Genomic DNA, 19828 nt, shown 5'->3' on the forward strand with positions numbered 1-19828 from the left:
GCTTTTTCTACCTTTGAAGCTTTGTTTAGCAGTTTTTGTTCTGAGTGCTCCCCAATCGTTTTTTTGGCAATTTTTGCCATGTTTTGGTGAAACCAATCTCCGTGATGGGAGTGCAGCTCTACAAAAAACAAAGGTTGTGTGCCTCTGTAACTGGGAAATATATATATATATAAATATATATATATATATATATATATATATATATTCAGTAAAAAAAGGAACGTTAAGATTTTGTTCATAATTGTTCATAACCTACCTAATTATCTTTATGCACAGAAATGAGTGTGCTGTTATAAACCTACTACTTCCCTATGAATAACTATCACATGATGGACTGCACCCTAAAGAAAGTAATGTGAATACAAATATGAGCATATCCAGATAAAGTACAGTAATGAAAAAAAAACAGCAAAACAATAAGAAAGTGTTGATAACTTTACTTATTCTCTTCATAGACAGAAAGCATTGGTATTTTTCAAGTGTGCATTCTCCCTATGTATATGTTTCATATGATGTGAGTGAACCCCAAATGAATTACTGTAAGAACATATTTGAAGTATAAGTCTACAAATATAGTACTTTTTTATTTCTTTCTTCCTAAGTATTACTGGCTAAGATATATCAATAAAGGAAAAAAGAGGGAGCCAGGCATGTGATGTCATCAGTGATGTCATCAGTGATGTCATCAATGACATTTGTGATGTCATCTTTGATGTCCTGGGTGTTAGTTTTAGCAATGCATGGTGGGGGCGCGAGTTATGGTGGCTTAGCTTACCATAACTGGTGAATTTCAGGGGTTTTTCGGTTTTACTTGGAACCAGAACGCCCCTTTAACAATGTTTGTTTTACTGAATTTCATGGGTTTTTAGTAATGCAACTAAACCATAATCCCCATTTATCAAAGTTTTTTTTACTGAATATACCTATACATACTATGAATTTGATAGATGTTCACTAAGATTCACTTACTTTATATACATATAACATGTTGAACCCCCTGTTAGTGATTTTGATGTCCGCGGACTGTGCGCATGTCCGCGGACAGACGCGGACAACCTCAACACTACCCAAAAACTCAGGCGGTATCTTAGATTGTTCTATCATGCCATATGAACACTTAACAAGTTCAAAAAGCAGCACATAAACACATATGTAACAATAAGTAAGAAGCACAACCTCTATATGTAACACATGAACCGTCCATATAAATACCATGTGTACTAAAAATGGAAGATACCAAAACAAAAAAGATATGCTTAGAGCATAATTACCTCACAGAAACTGCACAGCTAGGAGCAACAGCACACCTACACAACAGTAAGAACACAACTTACCAGAAACTATTAAGTAAACTTAATTTTTCTTATATATTTCTAAACTTTCTATATTTGATACAATAAAAGTAATATATATTTTTTTTTTACACAGAAATGTCCAGTACTTTGGAATTGCTTGAAGAAAGTTTCCCACCGTGAGGAAAAGTCTGAAGACAGTGATATTAATGGTAGACACTACTCCATATAACAAACTTAATAATCATTAAATTATGTGTACTTAAAATATATATATTTTTTTCAAGAGACCATACAAACATTGAAAATAATACAGCAAAAGAGACATTAGAAAATACTCTACAGCGCATAGAACAAAAAATGAATATGCTTATGGAAACTGTTACTCTTTTGAAACATTTTGTATAGGACCACATAAAAGACAAAATTAAATATCATTGTCCCACATGCAACTGTTCCCCCTCTCCATGTCCCAGTCAACTATCCCCAAAAAACGGTATGATGAGACTTCTTCCCTTCATCCCCACACATCGATTCTCTTCTAACCCCTAATTCCCCTGTATTTGTGTCAGTTTCTGCTTCCCCCTCTCTTTCATAAATGTTATATTTGTATATAATAATAAAATATTATATATGTTGTTACTTCATTCCTTTGTGTCTTATTTATTTTTATAAGGCAGTTGGGGTGTCCGCAGACAGTGCAGGTGTCTGGAATGTCCACAATTAACCAAAATGGGGGTATCCTGAGGACACTATAACTGTCCTTAGTGTCCGCAAGCAACATGGAACTGTTCTTAGAACACACACGATGTCCAGGATGTCTGTAATTAACCAAAATGGAGGTGTCCTAAGGACACTATACCCGTCCGTACTGTCTGCAAGCAAAATGGAACTGTTCTTAGAAAACACGCGATGTCTGGGATGTCCGAAATTAACCAAAATTGAGGTGTCCTAAGGATACTATACCTGTTTGTACTGTCCACAAGCAAAATGGAACTGTTCTTAGAACACGCGCGATGTCTGGGACGTCCATAACTAACCAAAATGGAGGTGTCCTAAGGACACTATATCTGTCTGTACTGTCCGCAATCAAGATGGAACTGTTCTTAGAACACGCGTGGTGTCCGGGATGTCCATAATTAACCAAAATGGAGGTGTCCTAAGGACACTTTACCTGTCCGTACTGTCCGTAATTAAAATGGAATTGTCCTTAGAACACACCCGGTGTCCGTAATGTTCGAAACTAACCCCAATGGAGGTGTTCTAAGGACACTATGCCTGTCTGTACTGTCTGTAGAACATCTACGCACATGCGCACCACAACTATAAGTCCTACGAACATCACGTCTGTCCGAAACTGTCCGTCTCACTTGTGTCGCACTTTTAATTAGTTTGAGGATCCGAACACTGTCCGTAGAACACCCGCGCGCATGCGCACGACCGTTCCTGTGCATTTGGTGTCCTGCAGACCCCCTTTTCCTTCGCGGACATGTTTGCGACATCATCATTTGACTGCAACCACACTGAGCGTGTGACCTGATTTACGGACACTGTCTGGGTCCCAAAACATCTTTAAAGTACTTTTTCAGACAATCCAAAGTATTTCACAGTAAAAATACTCCATTACACATGTCCCAGACAATGACCCTGGCTTTCCACATACCTTTTGGAACTTTTTGAACCTTTTTAGGGTGTTTGATCTGTCCACGGACAGCGCGGCTCTCTGCGGAGCGCACACCTGTACCCCTATAAAAGGACACACCCCAGAGCTGATCTTCATTGTGCTTCTGGCTATTTGAGATTGACTTTTGCTGCCTTTGCTGCTTTTTGCTGCTTGAGTGTATCTCACTAACCCTGATGGCATCCATAGCTGCTGCTGCTCCAGCTGGTGCTATATCTGCCTCAGCACCACTCCCAACCCCTCCAACACCACCACCTCCCCAAGGGCCTGCAGAGGGGAACAGGCGTGAGGATGTAGAGGAGGAGGATGAAGAGGATGACGAGGATGAGGTAGTGGAAGTCCCTACTACCAGCACTCGCTGTGAGTCTTGGGTGTGGTGGTTGTTTACCATTCAGGGTTATGTACCAAAAGCACATGCGAACAAGGTCACCTGCAACCTGTGCAAAATGGTGCTGAGTCGTGGGAGGCCTGGTTCGTGTCGCTTTGGTACGACATCCATGAAGCGACACCTAACTTCGTTCCACGGTGATTGTTTATTTATATAGTGCCTATACACAATGTGTTTCAAAGCGCTTCAAGGCAAGGGAGGGAACAAGGGAAAATACAACCACATTCTTACAGGCCATGAACAGTAAGGATGTGAAGTTAACTATCGTACTCGGCCTGACGACATTTCAGATAGTGCAAGAGCTAAGACATAGATAAGGAAGGGGGGGAGTGGGAAGGAAATGGAAACAGACAGGCGATTACCATACTAGGCCTGACGACATTTCAGATAGTGCTGGAGGGGTGGTGGGGAGGAAAACAACAGTAATGGGAGGGTGGAGGAAACAGACGAGGTTGCTATCATATTAGGTCCAGTGACAATTCTGAGTAAGTGCATAGAAGAAAGTAAGGGGAGGAGACAGGAAAAGGGAAAAGGGAAAGGAGGAGAGAAAAGAGAGTACGCAGTCAAAAAGAGTGGAGAAGCAAGAGTGGAGAGCGAATACAATTGCAGAAGTCAGTAGTAACACATAATGTTGCATACCAGGATACAAGATGAACATGGGAACAGCATGATTCAGGGCCACCATGCCACCATGAGTACAAGATGCAAAGGAAGTCCAGCATGAGAGTTGAGAAAGAGTGACGCACCGTGAATGAATGAAGTCCATAAACGTAAAATCCAGCATTGGCCACAAGACAGTGATGGTGAAGGAAGGCACCAGGTGGGCGTGGCTTGCTAAGTGGTGAAAAAGAGCAGCAGGCAGGAAGGTACCAGGTGGGTGGGGCTTAGGCCAGGTGACCTAGATCCACTTGCACCTGCTCCCCATCTGCAAAGGAAAAGAAGCTGGAGGGCTGCAACCCTCCCTACCACACCCTCCGTTTCTGCTCCTGTCACCACAAGAGACACTCCTGTGGGACAGCACATCCCTCCAGCTGCCTCACAGGCCATCCATGATGCTGTTGACCCTTACCTTTCGAGGTTCACAGTTTTGTGTAGGTACTGCGACGCAGTACTCTGCAGGGGGAGAATCTTCGGAGTGCTTTCGAGACTGCGGTCAAGGAGCATGAGAAGGTCTGATACCTACCTAAATAAGGCCCACCCTACATCTTCCTCTCTCCACCTGCCCTTTCTTATCCCCATGGTCGGTGTCCCTTCCTTACCCTCCTTTCCCCTCCTCTCCTAGTGTGTCGTGTGTAAAAAACAAAAAAAATATAGAACAAAAATCTCCCCAAAAAAAGGCTCTTTTCAGAGCCGCCTTTCACAGTTTAAAAAGAGAAGTGGCAAATAAATGAAGCAGGGCCCTGTGCATTTTTAAGAAGTCTGCGGACAGTTTGCGGATATCTAAAATTTTGGGGTTCTGCCCTATCATAACCATTGCACTTTTCTCTGTGAGGGAAGTGGTGGCTCTTAAAAAAGCCTTTTGGTGTTTTTTTTTGTGTTTGAAAAACTTGAAATGGTCAACACCTACTGCAAAATGGATGGCTATAATTCCAAAAACGGTTGCAATGCATTTTGTACATTTCTCAGAAAAATCTGATTGCCAGCATAAGTAAGATGGACTCCATCTCTGCGAAAAATTTATGTGCTATGAAACACAAGATTTTCATTATGAAAAGAGGACATGCCAACATCTCTTAAAAAGGCACAAACAGCCTTATTGACATTGCACCTCGCCTTCTGCATTTGTGGACCAAATGAAGAAGAATGCAGCCACATTTGTCTCTGCGCAATACGAGAAAAATATACTTGGGAATTTGGAAACATGTCCATAAACTTCCCAAATCATTCTTTCATTGAAAATTGCAATGAAATTCCAGACACATGTCCTAAACTGTTCCCTCCACAATGAATTATAATTATGTCTGGATGATGCTCTGTCTCCAAACTAGCACAGAGAGGTACCAAGTCCACCCACTTCATTCCATGCACTCCATGCCAGTGCACTTCCACATGAGGGAATCCAAGATCTGAAGATACTCCACAGCGTTCTGCATGCACCTTCAACCAATGTATCCATGAGTCTCCCAAAATCCATATAATCTGTTTTCTGAAACACACAGCCATAGCTATCTGCACTTCTCTCAGGAAAAATACTTTCTGACAAACTCTCTCCTTACAAAACACACCCAGTAAATGTTACTGACCAATCCCTTGCTTTGCTCATTGTCATTTTCATGCCTCTCCACCCCAAAATCCCTGTATGTAATATGCGGTGTCCATGGACATGATAAGCCCATGGACACCCAGGAACCGGAACCAAAATCTCCTGCCCCCGAAAACCTGCCACCCAAGGAACAGAGGGGGGTAGGAGAAATGAAGAACTCAAAAAACCCAGTTTGCAGTGAAGGTTAGTGTCCTCGAATTTAAAGGGGAAGAACCCTTAGGGGATCCTGAGAAAAAGATCTTCTCCTTCAGGGATGGGGAGACTCCTCCCAAAGAAAAATGGGTCCCAAGAGATTTAGAAAAAGACTGGGTGGGTGTGGGGAATGATTTTGAATCGCCTATCCTAGAACCCCAGATTGAGCATCAAGAAGGCATAATATTAAAAGAGGATTCCCAAACTTCCCAAAGCAATTCTAGTGGCTGTCTCCAGAAAAGTGGGGGGCAGCTCAGAATCAGAAAAGGAGGAGCCAAAAACTCCTTGAATCTCTGAGTGCAAAATTTGTATTTCAGATTCCCAAAATCCAACACAGAATTATGCCCAAACTACACCTGTGGCGGAGTCAAAATAAGGTAAATGTATCACCCAACTTGCCCAAAATGCACATTATCTTTGCCCCCTGGAGGAGAAGGAGCCTAGATTTTATGATCAGGTCCAAGTGCAGGGGCAATGACCAATTCCAGCACTGGTGGACACTGGATCCCAAGCCACTCTTCTGTCAAAAAGGCCCTTTGAACAGCTAAATTCAGGAAGGGGGGAGAGATACCAGATCTCTCTCACCCCTCTTCCGGTACAACTCCAGAACTTCGATGGGAATGACATTCCTGTGGAGGGGACTGCGGATATGGAAATAAAAATTGGGCGACATAAGGTGAAACACCCTGTCATAGTCATGACTCCAGAGGGAACACCCTATCTACTAGGGAAGGACATCCTACAAAGGTTGTCCCCCGCTAATAGACTGTGTGAAGAAGGTCTTCTGGACTTAGACTAACAGGCCAATAAAATTGAAACAGAGCGTCAACCATGTTAGTTTAAATGGCACATGCCACATGGTCGAACAAAAACCTGATCATATTGAGTTTAATTTCCAGAATAACCAAATACCTGATGTTACAGTAATTGCTGTAGGACAACAAACTGTTGATGGGACCTCCTTTCCATTCCTGAAAATCAATCTTCCTTCCTGTCTCAAGTGGCATTCCACACTGGAAGAAAATACTTTGACATTTTATACCAATTCACAATCTGAAAATCCCAATTCTACAGCCAAAATTGATAATAAACCAGCACAAAGTGTAGCTGGCATTCAGAAGAAGGGCGAACAGCTCTTCTTTCTGATTCAGTTAAATGACAGGGAGGAGTCTGTCCTCGCCCGAGTTGAATTGGATAGCGAAGAAAGCTTAATCAGCAAAGTATTTTTCAGGAAACTCCCAAAAGACTAGACCCTGCCCGCTGTTGAGTCTGTTTATCAATGAGTATGTGGCCTGGAAATTCCCAATTCCAAACATCTTCTGCTTAGCAGTTGTATGATAAAAATGTCTAGAGGTGACAAAGATATCAAACACAATTGTTGATTCATGCGAGGTGTTCCATCCGCATCTTACATGGGCAATCACATCCTCAACCGACTCAAGATTAATTTGGATCCCAGTTATTGCCAAGCCCGATCCTAAATGGAGAGTAAATCTGAGGGCCTTGGCAGTCCTAAAGAAAGCCTTCCGGTCAGCCCCAGTGCTACCGTAGGAAATATGGAGAAGAGGTCACCATCTCACCTGTCACCTAAAGAATCTGCATCCCCAAAGGCGAATTGACAGAAGATAAATGGGTCCATATTAATCAGCTAAAGAGTTGTCACCCTAGGTACACTTTGCAACAAATTGAGGAGCCCAGAGAGAATCAAACAGAGAAGACATTGGAAACATGAAAATAAGTAAAAGAAGAACCTGAAGGGAGCCTATAGGATTTATAAATATGATTATGTAACAGGCAGTATTTTTCTTCATTATCAATTGTTATTATTGATTGCCTGTGTATCCCACTGCTGTCAACCCGATTGGTGGGTGGTTAGTGGGAAATTTTTGTAACCGGTATGTGTTCTCTTTCATAGATTCATACTGATTGTGCCTATCTAAAGACCAAGGAGGGCCTCCCCAGCTTCCTGGAAGGGAGAAACCAAAGGAAATCTGGTAGTGTTGCTCAGAAGATCCAAGGGAAAGCAGGGAGTGTCATTCCATGTTCTGACCAGAGACAACAAAAGGAGCAAGACGCACCATTCTCTGCTGGAAGAAGGACTCATACCTGCCTGATCCTGTTGTATCCCATAGAGAAATCCCACTTCCCGACTCTCCCTCGACTTGGAAGCCCAGGAGAAGTCGTGGGGGGGATGTGTGGGATAGATTGATCCACTCAACGGCATTGGCCCACATCACTAAGCTTCATTGGTGCAGAAACAGCCAAATGGCTGCGCTGGCTCCTGTGAGCGCCACGGCTCCAATCTGCATGTTGCAACAACAACCAAAAATGTCTGCACCGTCCTGACAAGCACACATCGGGCAGGATGTAACAAAGGGGGCATTTTGAAGGAGATTGCCAGTGTGTTCCGACATCAACAAAAGGAAGAAAGTGGAAAAAGCAGCGTTGCTTTGCTGCAAAAGCCAAAATCACCATGGAAAAGAAACCCTTTTTCACCTTTAAATAAAATGCGATTTTGATGATAATTCTCCTTGTTCATTAAACTCACTCTGATTAATAAGCCCTACCAGGCCCTGTGTGTTTCACTGTGCCTCAGAAAAACCAAGCCTTATTCCATAATGACAGGCTGTCCCAGCCAAAACCTCAAAACCAACAAAAGCTGTACTGCATCAAACACAGAAAAGCATCAAAATCACTGTTTGAAAAGGAATCAGAGCTGTATGTACACATGTCGATTTTATGGAGACCTTTGCCTTGTCCAGACCGCTGTCTAAGCCATATTGGAAAGACAGATGTCAAACTGAATTTAAAGGAAAAAAATGCTAGCGGCTGCACCACGTGTAAAAGAAATGGGCTTTTGCAAAATAAAGAAAAACAAATGCCTGTGTGTTGGAACAGTACACGGTTGAATGAAAACCTGCCAGTCTTTGGCAATATGAAGGGGTTTGTTGCTGGTGAGAATATATAACCTGGGTTAATTTATGCAACAGGCTTGCTTTAATTCTTGATCTAAGATCAGAAATGAAAGGGTAAATAAATATGGTGGCTGGAGCTGCAAGTTGAAAAACAGGTTGTGCTTGGAGGGGTGGCACCAAAATGAGGGCTCTCTCTCCCAGCAGATACGGACAACCCCCTGATAATTACAGGGTTGAACATACTTGTGTCTCTGCTGGGACCCAAACAATGAAGCTCCCAGGGAAGGAAGCCGGAGGTGTGAAGGAGCCAATATAACTTTAATGAAGGGAAAAACCTCCACCCTGCTCTAAAGGAAATAACAGTTGGCAGCAGTGGAAGGACAGAAAGAAAATTGACCCAGGAACAAAGAGACTGCCTTTTGTTCCCCAAGACTATTTCAGGAATACATTTTAAAGACTTCTATCTTTGCAGCAAGACTTTGAAAAATTGTAAAAATATTGCAGTCTAAAAGTCATTTTTCATGCTTGCTTTAGAGACATGGTAGAACTAACTGACACATTGGGGACGGAAAGATCAAAGCATTGAGCAAGAATCGAAAAGTATCAATGTTGAAAACATACATTTTTGTACATACATTCCTTGGGATAATTTGCATCTGTGTATACAATTATAGAATTTTAGGACACTGCTTTCATGTTTAAAATTACCAAAATGTATCAGAAGGGCGAAACAAGGTCCCAAATACTTGAGGATTTGACTGGTATGTGCTGCACATAATATGTAACCTGGTGTATAATTTACCAAGAGATTGCAATTGTGTAAATGTATGTTTTTTGGCAAAATCAGATTTTCAGTAAAGTAAATGTGGGAGTTTTGGACATTGTAAAACTCACCTCATAAACCTGACATCATTCCCTTGGAAATCTAATCAGTTGAGAGCAAGGCGGAGACTAGCACCCCTGCCCAATCCAAGTAGTCTAGGGGTGTGCTTAGTTAACCGTGACCGGTATATACTTTGAGGATGTCATTATGCACTATAAATAAGGGTCCCAACAAGACTCTAGACACACTCTCTTCCTGATTTCATGTGCGGCATCCTGTCACTTTTCCTTTCATCGTGCACAGATCCAGACTCCAGATCCAACTACCAGGCCAAGCATTGGTGACCCTTCCAGTAAGGCCTCCATTTTAAAATCCCAATAGTTAAAGGGGAAAAGTGGTGGTATTTTTGAGGGAAGACTCCTGACACCAGCCTGACTTGTGGCCCACCAATTGCTGGCCAATAACTGCATCCATGGGTACCTGTGCCATCCGATTACCAGAACTATCCTTTGGTATTCAGTCCTTGCCCAGCTGACCCTGTCCCGCTGATTTTGTCTGACTGTCCTTTGTTAGACCAGATCCGTGTGGTGACCAGAACGCTGACTGTCCCAAAATCCTAAACTAAAGTGGACTGTGAGTATCAATAGGAACCATAGAAAACCATAGCATACCTTGCCTTGCCGTATCCTTAGTTCCCCTCTATAAGACATCATATCCTCACCCTGATAACTTGTAATACGGTCAGAATCATTCTTGCAACCCTGCCTTTGATTTCTAGTGCAAAGACTCCTGACACCAGCCTGACTTGTGGCCCACCAATTACTGGCCAATAACTGCATCCATGGGTACCTGTGCCATCCGGTTACCAGAACTATCCTTTGGTATTCAGTCCTTGGCCAGCTGATCCTGTCCCGCTGATTTTGTCTGACTGTCCTTTGTTAAACCAGATCTGTGTGGTGACCAGAATGCTGACTGTCCCAAAATTCTAAACTAAAGTGGACTGTGAGTATCAATAGGAACCATAGAAAACCATAGCATACCTTGCCTTGCCATATCCTTAGTACCCCTCTATAAGACATCATATCCTCACCCTGATAACCTGTAATATGGCCAGAATCATTCTTGCAATCCTGCCTTTGATTTCTAGTGCTTGCGCCATCTATTTAGTAATTCTGCCTTGTGTAAATCCTAAGCCCTTAGTCCTATTTTGAGTGATTGGACTGCTCACACCAGGGTGGGTGCTGAGGTCTAGGGTTGAACTCGCGAATCAACCCTGGAACTTACTGTGTCCCTCTTTGGTGGCCGAGCCTGAATACTCTAGTGTAGAGTAAAACTATTCTTGTCAAAACTGATTTCTTTTCCTTTTTCACTGCTCCATTTTATTCAAAATGCACCTTTCTAGATCTTGCATAACTCATTCAATTTACCAGCTAGAGACTTAATTTCACTTCCATATTGTACCTGTGATCTATAGCTATCCCCCACATAAAAACCACAAAATCAGTGTATTTCACCCGTCTTTATTAAAAACCGTTTGGGGTAATTTCAGGTGGGAATTGCTAAGTTTGTAAAGTTTCCAACGTGTCATTTGCAGCAACATGTTTTAAACCATGCTACTCATTTTCAAACTGTGTGCTCTTGGTTATCCATTCTTTAGTGAGGAATTATATTTGCTTCAATGTTTTTTACACACATTCATTATTTAATTGTCCATTTCTGAGTGTCATTTTACAACATTGCAAAGGGGTTTGAAATCCGTTTTTTCTCTCTAATTTGGGGAGAGAAAGTCTGATTTCAATTTGGTTTCCTATTTGTCATTCCTGATTCGCTGCTGCTTCTGTTTATCCACTCAGAATTGATCATTTGTGGGTTGAGGGAACCTTGCAGGGGGAAATTCTATCATTCCTAAAATCAAAAAGTGTTCCTATTCCCTGGTGTTTTGTAGATTTGTCAATAGAAGGTTAAACCAAGTGCATTGCTTGTTATTATCACCCCTTTGGTGATCACTGCCCCAGATTAAACATTGTATGATTTCTTTTAATTTTCAAATAAATACATAAATAAATATTAACTTTTATCAACCAGCCTGGTTCATGGTCCATTGTGACCTGGGGTATTTGAAAAGGGTGTGTGATATGAGTGGTGTATCATCTCAATTTTGATTCTAACATAAAAATAAGCATTTCAGTTGTGCGCTGCATACTAGGCTGAGAATAAGGTGTGTGTCGCCTGATTGAAATCCTTAACAATATCCAAAGATTATCCACTAACTTGTGTTGATTCTGACAAGTGATTTTAAAGTATATTTCCTTGTTACACAAATTGCCTCTTTAAAGAATGCTTATTTAAAAATTGATGTTAAATTAATAAATAACTATTTATAACTGAAACATTGCGTGTAAGTGTTACTTGGTTACTTGTATTGATAGATTTCATTGGTAGAGCTCTACAGCTCACATTTACCCCTCGTGAGATAGGTCTGGCTGCTCAGTCACACTACCAACCTGTGTAGTACAGACCTATACCAAAAGATGGGTTACCTAATACCAAGCAGATAAGTGCTGTGTATTCTCACACAGTGTGACTGCACCAATTCCTACCTAACACATAAATAAAACACACTGAAATGAAAGGGCTCTGTCAAATGAGTGGGAATAAATGACCACAGAAGTTGGGGGACGGGGGACAAACACCCTTGTCCCCCTTGAAATGACGTTCATGTCTATAATTGTTAAAGCATAACTCCGGCAACATTTTTGACAGACGAGCCATATTCAATTCCAGAACTTGTCAAAGTAAAAGGTACAAGAGGAAAAGGAATAGCATTGTATGAGTGAAAGATTTAAGGGGGTCTGTGTTACATAGATATGCTGCGTGCAATCTGCTATTTAAAGTTAAAAAAAGATAGCAGGAAATGCATTCTTCTTGTTAACATAATTAGCACACTAACAATTGCTATGCTCTGCTATGGAGTTAACTGCTTAAAAAGATGCATTTGCTAAAACCCTATAGATATCGCCCTCAATTGTTTTGTGTCTACGTTTTTGTTTGCAACGTGGGGTTCAGAGTTGAATTGGGGTAATTGATTATAGTTTGTCCTACCAATTAATGTAATCTTTTGAAGATCATGTGCACAACTCCGAATTTGTTTTTGTTGTGCAATTTGCCATTTGCAAACTCAGATTTGGATCCATTAGCAATCTAAATACTTTATTTGAAATGAAATGGCCAATACCTACGACATCACTAAACTGACTGACCACCTATGACTGTCAAAAATACATTTTCTTAATTTCAGGTTAGGATTATGCAAACACTGGGTTATTTTGGTTTGCAGCAAGACAAACAGACAGCAGCATCCTAGCTACTAACACATTCCCAACCACCTAAACACAGCAACCTCCAAACCTGGTCTTTTTTATACATTCTGAGATGCTGAATCCCAAAACTTCCAGAGACACTAAGTGGGTGGTGTAGCACATTATTCCCACTGCCTGCTTAAACAAAGCTTCCTTTTGCCCCAAGGGACTTGGGACTTGAGAGGTCGAGCAGAATAAGGGCTGAGGTAGTGTTTGAGTCTGCGTTAGTTTTGAGGTCATCCCAGGTGGATACTAGTGCTGTTTGCGTTCCTCTCGCTGGTCTGAAACCGATATGAGCTTGGTCCAGCAGGTGGTGTTTTACTACATGTTCTTGGGTTAGTTTATATACATAGGTTTCTAGAATTTTTGCTGGGTAGGGGGATGTTAGAGATCGGCCTGTAATTAGAAAGGTCATCTATGTCACCACTTGTGTTTTTCAAGAGTGGCTTGATGTATGCTGATTTGAAGATCTTCGGTACAGTCCCTGTTCAAAGTGATAGATTTAGAAGGTTTCTGTAGTGTGCTAGGATTGATTTGTAGACGTCTGGGGGACAGGGGTCGTTTTACTAGCATTGCGAATGCCTCTGCTGATATTTCAGGAAAGCATTGGAGTCTGTGTTGTGGTTCCGTGTTAGGTTCTTTGGGTTGTATGTTGTGGTTGGTTGGTTGCTTTTGTATGGTTTGTCGGATGTCATTGATTTTTTTTATAAGTGGTCTGCCAGGTCGTTGCATCGTTTTTCTGAGGGGGTTGGGGTGTTATTGCAGCCTGGTGGGTTTCTCATTTCTTCAATGATGCTAAACATTTATTTTTGTGTGTTGGTGGCATTATTGATTCTGTCATCGTAATGTCTTCTCTTTGCCTTTTGAATTTCCCTATTGTATGCACGGATTTGTTTCTGGTACAGTGTTTTTTTCCCTGGGTTGTATTCTTTCCTCCATTCCAATTCCATATTTTTGTTTTCCTTTTTCATGTCGTTTAATAGTGGGGTGAACCATTTTGCCATTGCTCTTTTTTTGATGGGGTAAACGTTTTATCTGGGGCGATCTTGTCTATTGTATCTGCGATCCATTTGTGCAGTATCTCTGCTTTCCCGCACAGAGGCCCTGCTATCAATGCAGTTTGGGGATAACACAATGCAATTTGGGCATACTATGCAATTTGGGCACAGAGGCCCTGCTATCAATGCAGTTTGGGATCACACAATGCAATTTGGGCACAGAGGCCCTGGACAGTTTAGCTTTTTTTTTTTGTTTACCCTCATATTTAGTTTACAAACCAGTGTACTGTGCATTTTGCTCAGTTTCTGTGTTTATTATTCAAATCATTGGGTCTGGGCGAAAAAAATACTTGTTGGATTAAAAAAAAAACTTTATTTGCTATGCTACGCACTATTTCTTAGTTTTCTTTGAGTGTTTCCTTCTTCTTTCTGATGAATGTTATCTTTGTTGCCTTGCTGCTGATTTCTAGCAAAAGATAGATACCTGTTGGCGTATTCTAACTGTGCATTTATAGTTAGAGATTTGTGATATTCATTCATCTGTGTCGTTGTTATACACTCTTGGGCAGTTAGATACCTGTTGGCTTATTCTGTTTGTAGTCTTTCTCTTAATTTTTTTGGTAATGTTGACGTACAGATTAGTTATTAAATTTTGGCTTTAAGAAGATTAAATACGCATTTGTGAGATTTGCTGGCAATCTCTGCTTTAGAGTGTTTGTGCCCTACCGTCTTACACAAGCAAAAGAATAAAACAGATACACCCCGGACGGGGAATAAGGCAAAGAGAGCAGGCTGCGAGAGTTCAAGGCAAGGTTTATCTACTGACTAGCATTCAAAAGATCTCTGAGAGCGCTCTGACAAAATGAATGTTACAATACATTTTTATAAGTGAAGTGACGCAACTAACATATGATACTTCGTTGGTCCCGGATTGGTCAGTTCGTGTGGTGCCTTAGGTGTGGGTGGCATCTCTTCCTCCGGGTTGGTTGCTTGGTTGGCGGGAGGATGGACGTCAGACACCTGTGCTCCGAATGGGTGAAGGTCAGGTCGCTGTGAAGCAGGGTGGTCACTATCTAAGCTAACATAATATATTCTCAAAAATGCATGCACTAAATAACAATTTTTTTTTTTTTTTAAAAAAGTTTATTGATTTTTCAACACAAACAACAATACAAACCAAACCGTAGTGCAATTAACAATATTACAATAAAGCATTTAATCATTAGTGCGCACTACCTCCCTGATCCCTCCCCCCTCGCGAGCCAGTTTCCATGTCACATTCCGTATCTGCCGCACATGAGCGGGCCTCGTTGTCATCCGACCCTCCCGAAGCCATCCCTGTCCCAAATATGCAAGATATCAAAGTCCTCCATGCCATCAAAGAGGCCAGTTCCTCCTCCCAAGACATACAACTCGCCTCCTGCCACACTGCTGTCTCGGCCTCCGCCCATTTCTGTAGGTCATTCCACCACACCTCAACCCGTGGCTTGCTACATTTTTTCCAGCCCATGGCTATTCTCCGTTTGGCCAGCACATACGCCAAGTCTTTCAGTTTACACACATGTTTCTGCTTCCTAGGTCTGGAAAACCCACCCAGCAGGCATGCCCAGGCGGTGTCTATGGCAAGCGTGACCCCTTTCTCTCCTAGCTTGCGCGCCACCTCCCTCCAGAACCCCTCGATCACTGGGCATGCCCAGAACATATGCGTCATGTCCGCATTTTCTTCGTCGCATTTAGGGCACGCCTGTCTGCCCGCATTCCGGAATTTGGATATCCGCAGTGGGGTCATATACGCTCTGTGCGTGACATATAGCTGTACCTGCTGCAGTCTGGCATTTCGAGATACTTTCCTGTGGTATCTTAGAGCCCGTTCCCACATCCCATCTCCCATCTGGGTCCCCACCTCGCACTCCCATTCCGATCGTAGGCCTGTCAATTCCTTCCCAACCTTCAACATCACCATCTCATACAACCTAGAGATCTCATGTCCCCCTTCCGTCGTGTCGTATATCCCTTCCAGCGTAACCTCCGATTCGTCTGCCAAGGTAAATTCAGGCCATAGTTCCCGAATTTTCCTCCCCAATCTGTGGTATGTTACATATTGGCCTCCATGTAATCCAACCTCCCCGCTAAGTTCCTCAAACGCTCTGATGGCACCCTCCTGCCACACATCACCCAATGTCACCAACCCCACAGATTCCCAATAGGTCCTAATAATCCCCCTCAGCTGTCCGTCTACCCCCGCCAGGGCAACTAGTGGAATCTGCGGAGAACACGGGAGTGGGTCTCCCATCAGTTTGCATGCTCGTCTCCACATCTTCCATCCCAGCCTCACCATCGCCGGGTACTTTCTCGTAACAGTTTCTGGCAACCAAATGACTTCCTTCAGGAAAAATGGGGCACAATCATGCCCGAATAATCTAAGTTCTGGGGTCTCTTCGTCGGAAAGCCATTTGGATACAAACTGTAGTTGGCTCGCTATGTAATAAGCCTCAAAGTTTGGGAGTCTAACTCCCCCTTTTTCATGAGAGTTCTGCAACTTCCAGAGTGCTACCCTGTTTCGAGTGCCATGCCACAGGAACTCTCTGCAAACCCCATTTATTTTAGCAAAAAAACCCTTAGGGATCATATATGGGATGTTACTAAAGTAGTGTAGCAGCCTAGGCAGAACCACCATTTTAATCATTGCTCCACGCCCCATCATCGCCAGGGGCAACTTCTGCCAGAAACTCATGCATGCGCGTATCTTCTCAACAGCCATCTCAGTGTTACACTTATGTTCTTTCTCTACCGTGTGGTAGACATCTATTCCCAGGTAACGAAACGTGTTAACTGCCCAGGGCACCTGTAGCACCGGCAGCCTCTCTATGGGGACACCCGTATAGCAGCCCAATGGGAAAATGTTCGACTTCTGGGGGTTGACCGCTATGCCTGACAACCTCGCATATCTCCCCATCACGTCCAGGATATACTGTAAATTCTCCTCCGGATGACTCAGGTACAATAACAAGTCGTCCGCATACAGGGATATCAGATGCTTTTCCCTCCCAATCTCAATACCCACAATGTCGTACTGCTGCCGCAGGTACAGTGCCAGGGGTTCCAGGGCCAGGATATACAGCATCGGGGACCAAGGACACCCCTGTCTAGTGCCTCTGCTGAGTTGCCATCTCTCGGATATGATTGCCCCCGTCCGGACCCTGGCCAGTGGAGCACTATACAGCAGCTCCGCCCATCTAACGTATCTTGGACCCAGTCCGTATTCTCTCAAGGCCGTCAGCAGCCACCCCCAATTAACCGAATCGAAGGCCTTTACAGCATCCAACGACACTATCGCCATTTCCCCGTCGCTAATGGATCCCATCTCTATCACCCGGTGGAGGCGTCTGTGGTTTTGGGTAATATTCCTCCCCGGGACATACCCTGTTTGGTCCGGGTGTACCAGTTTGCCTATCACCCTCCGCAGTCTGTTTGCCAGGACAGCCGTTAGTATCTTGCTGTCCTGATTCAGCATAGATACTGGCCTGTACGACCCACAACTATGCCTGGGTTTATTGGGCTTAGGGAGCGGTACAATGACCGCCTCTCTGAGCGATTCCGGCAACCTCCCCGTCTCGAACGCCTCATTGAGCATATCAAGCATCGGGGGGAGCACTTCCGCTCCAAAGGTTTTGTAAAATTCGCTGGGCAGGCCGTCCGTCCCTGGGGTCTTACTAGTGGGTAGTTGCCGGACAACCGCCTCCAACTCCTCCAATGTTATCGGGGCATCTAATTCCTCTCTTTCTTCCGTGCTTATCCTGGGCAGCCCAATATCTTGCAGGGTCTCCAGCATATCCTCCCGGTCACCGCCACCCGGATCCCCGTACAATTCCCTATAGTAATTCACAAATTGTTCGTTTATGCCCTCTTGGGTATCTATCTGCTTCCCATCCTCTCTAGTAATCGTCCTAATCGGGGGTCTCGGGGTTTCTTTCTTATATAGCCATGCCAGGAGACGGCCCGTTTTGTCTCCTCCCGCGTGTTGTCTCTCAATATATTTTTTATAGTTTAGGTTACAGAGCCTCCCCCAATGTTCCGTACACTGCTGTTGCAGTTTAAGCACCAGCTCGTTGTCTATGGGCTCGCTCTTCAACGCCCGTTCCAACTGGCTTTCTGCCCTCTGTAAATCAACCAGGACCCCATTCTGCAAGCCTTTCGATTTGGCAATCGCCACCCCTCGCATCACAACCTTAAAAGCCTCCCACAGAGTTCCCGCCGAATCAACGCTGCCAGTATTGGTATCGAAATAACTAGCTATTTCCTCCCGCATATCTTCCCTGAAAACCTGGTCTTTAAGCGCCTCTGCGCGCAGACGCCACGTCGGGATCCGCGCTCTGGGGCGGCCATATTGCCAACCCACCACCAATGGCGAGTGGTCCGATAGGACCCTCGCTTTATATTCCGCCCTGGACACCTCTGTCAAGACATCCGATGTGGCAAAGATATAATCAAGCCTGGTGTGCAACTGCTGCGGGGCCGAGTAGTGTGAGTACTGTCTCACATTGGGGTGCTTAGTCCTCCACACATCCTCGAGCTCGAAGTCTCGCAGCAGCGTCCGCAGCGCCCGGGCTGCCGGGGCGGGCCTAGTCACTTTATCGTCGGATCTATCCATCCCCGGCTCCAACACACAGTTAAAATCCCCTCCCCAGAACACCGCACTCCCAACACACCAGCTCAGGCTGGCACTCATAGTCCGATAGTACTCTGCCGTGCCCTGGTTCGGGGCATACGTGTTCACTACACACATCTCTTTATTCTCGATTGCCCCTCTTACCATAGCCAGGCGCCCCTCAGTATCCAAGATTTCCTGCCTCAGTTGAAACGGGACATGTGGCGCCACCCAGATCAGTACACCTCTGGCATAAGCCGAGTACGTGGATCCCACCACCGTTCCACCCCACTTTTTCTTTACCAGCTCCAGTTTATCTCGGGTCAAATGCGTTTCTTGCAACAATGCGATGTCTATCTTTTGCCTTCTCAAGTATAGCATGACTTTATTCCGTTTTAGATAGCTATTGAGACCCCTGACGTTCCATGTTAGCAATTTTAGCTCCCCCATAATTCACTGGTATCCTGCCCACTCCCCCCCAACCCACCCCGCTCATCCGTGCCGTCCAGATATCTCATCCAAAATGTACTCCCAGGGCTCGCGGTCAAACTTAAACTCCCCAACGCTATGTACACCCCAACTTTCCCCGCACCCCCCATTCCCCCCACCCGTCCCCCCAACACCCTCCCCAACTGTTGCCCAGCTCCACCTCGGGAACTCAGGCCCCCCCACATCTAGTTCTGGCTGTTACACACAGAGCCCAGTAGGGTAAAGTCGCCCTAACGGCCACTTAACTAAAAAACACTAAATGGGGGTGAATGGACTAGCCCCGAAAGGCTCCTTCGTATAACCACAGGTACGGTGCAAACAGTGCATTGATCATTCAGTTCCAGGCCCGACCTCCCCCGGCCATAACAGTAACTATATTCAAGTCCCATAGTCTTCTGGCTGCACTCTTTATCGTCGTAGCGCACTTAACTCTTATTGCCACCTTCATCAGCCTGGACCTCCGGCTCCTGGGGGCTGCCCTGCATGTCCAACCAACCCATGGCTTCCTCAGGCGACTCGAAAAACAAGGATCTGTTGTTGTGGATCACCTTCAATTTGGCCGGGTAGAGGAGCATATACTTCTTCCCCGCCTCTCTAAGTCTCCTTTTGACCGCTGCAAAGTTCATCCGACTCCTCTGCACCATCATGGTGTAGTCTGGGTAGGCCGTTATGGTGGCCTCCCCCCTCTTGATGGTTCCTCCTTTGCGAAAATGCTCCAAAATCCTCTCTCTGTCTCGGTAGTTAAGGATTTTGGCTATCATTGGCCTGGGCGGACCGCCC

Source organism: Ambystoma mexicanum, chromosome 8 (genome assembly GCF_040938575.1).
Source record: "Ambystoma mexicanum isolate Mex_15411 chromosome 8, UKY_AmexF1_1, whole genome shotgun sequence".
Classification (NCBI taxonomy): domain Eukaryota; kingdom Metazoa; phylum Chordata; class Amphibia; order Caudata; family Ambystomatidae; genus Ambystoma; species Ambystoma mexicanum.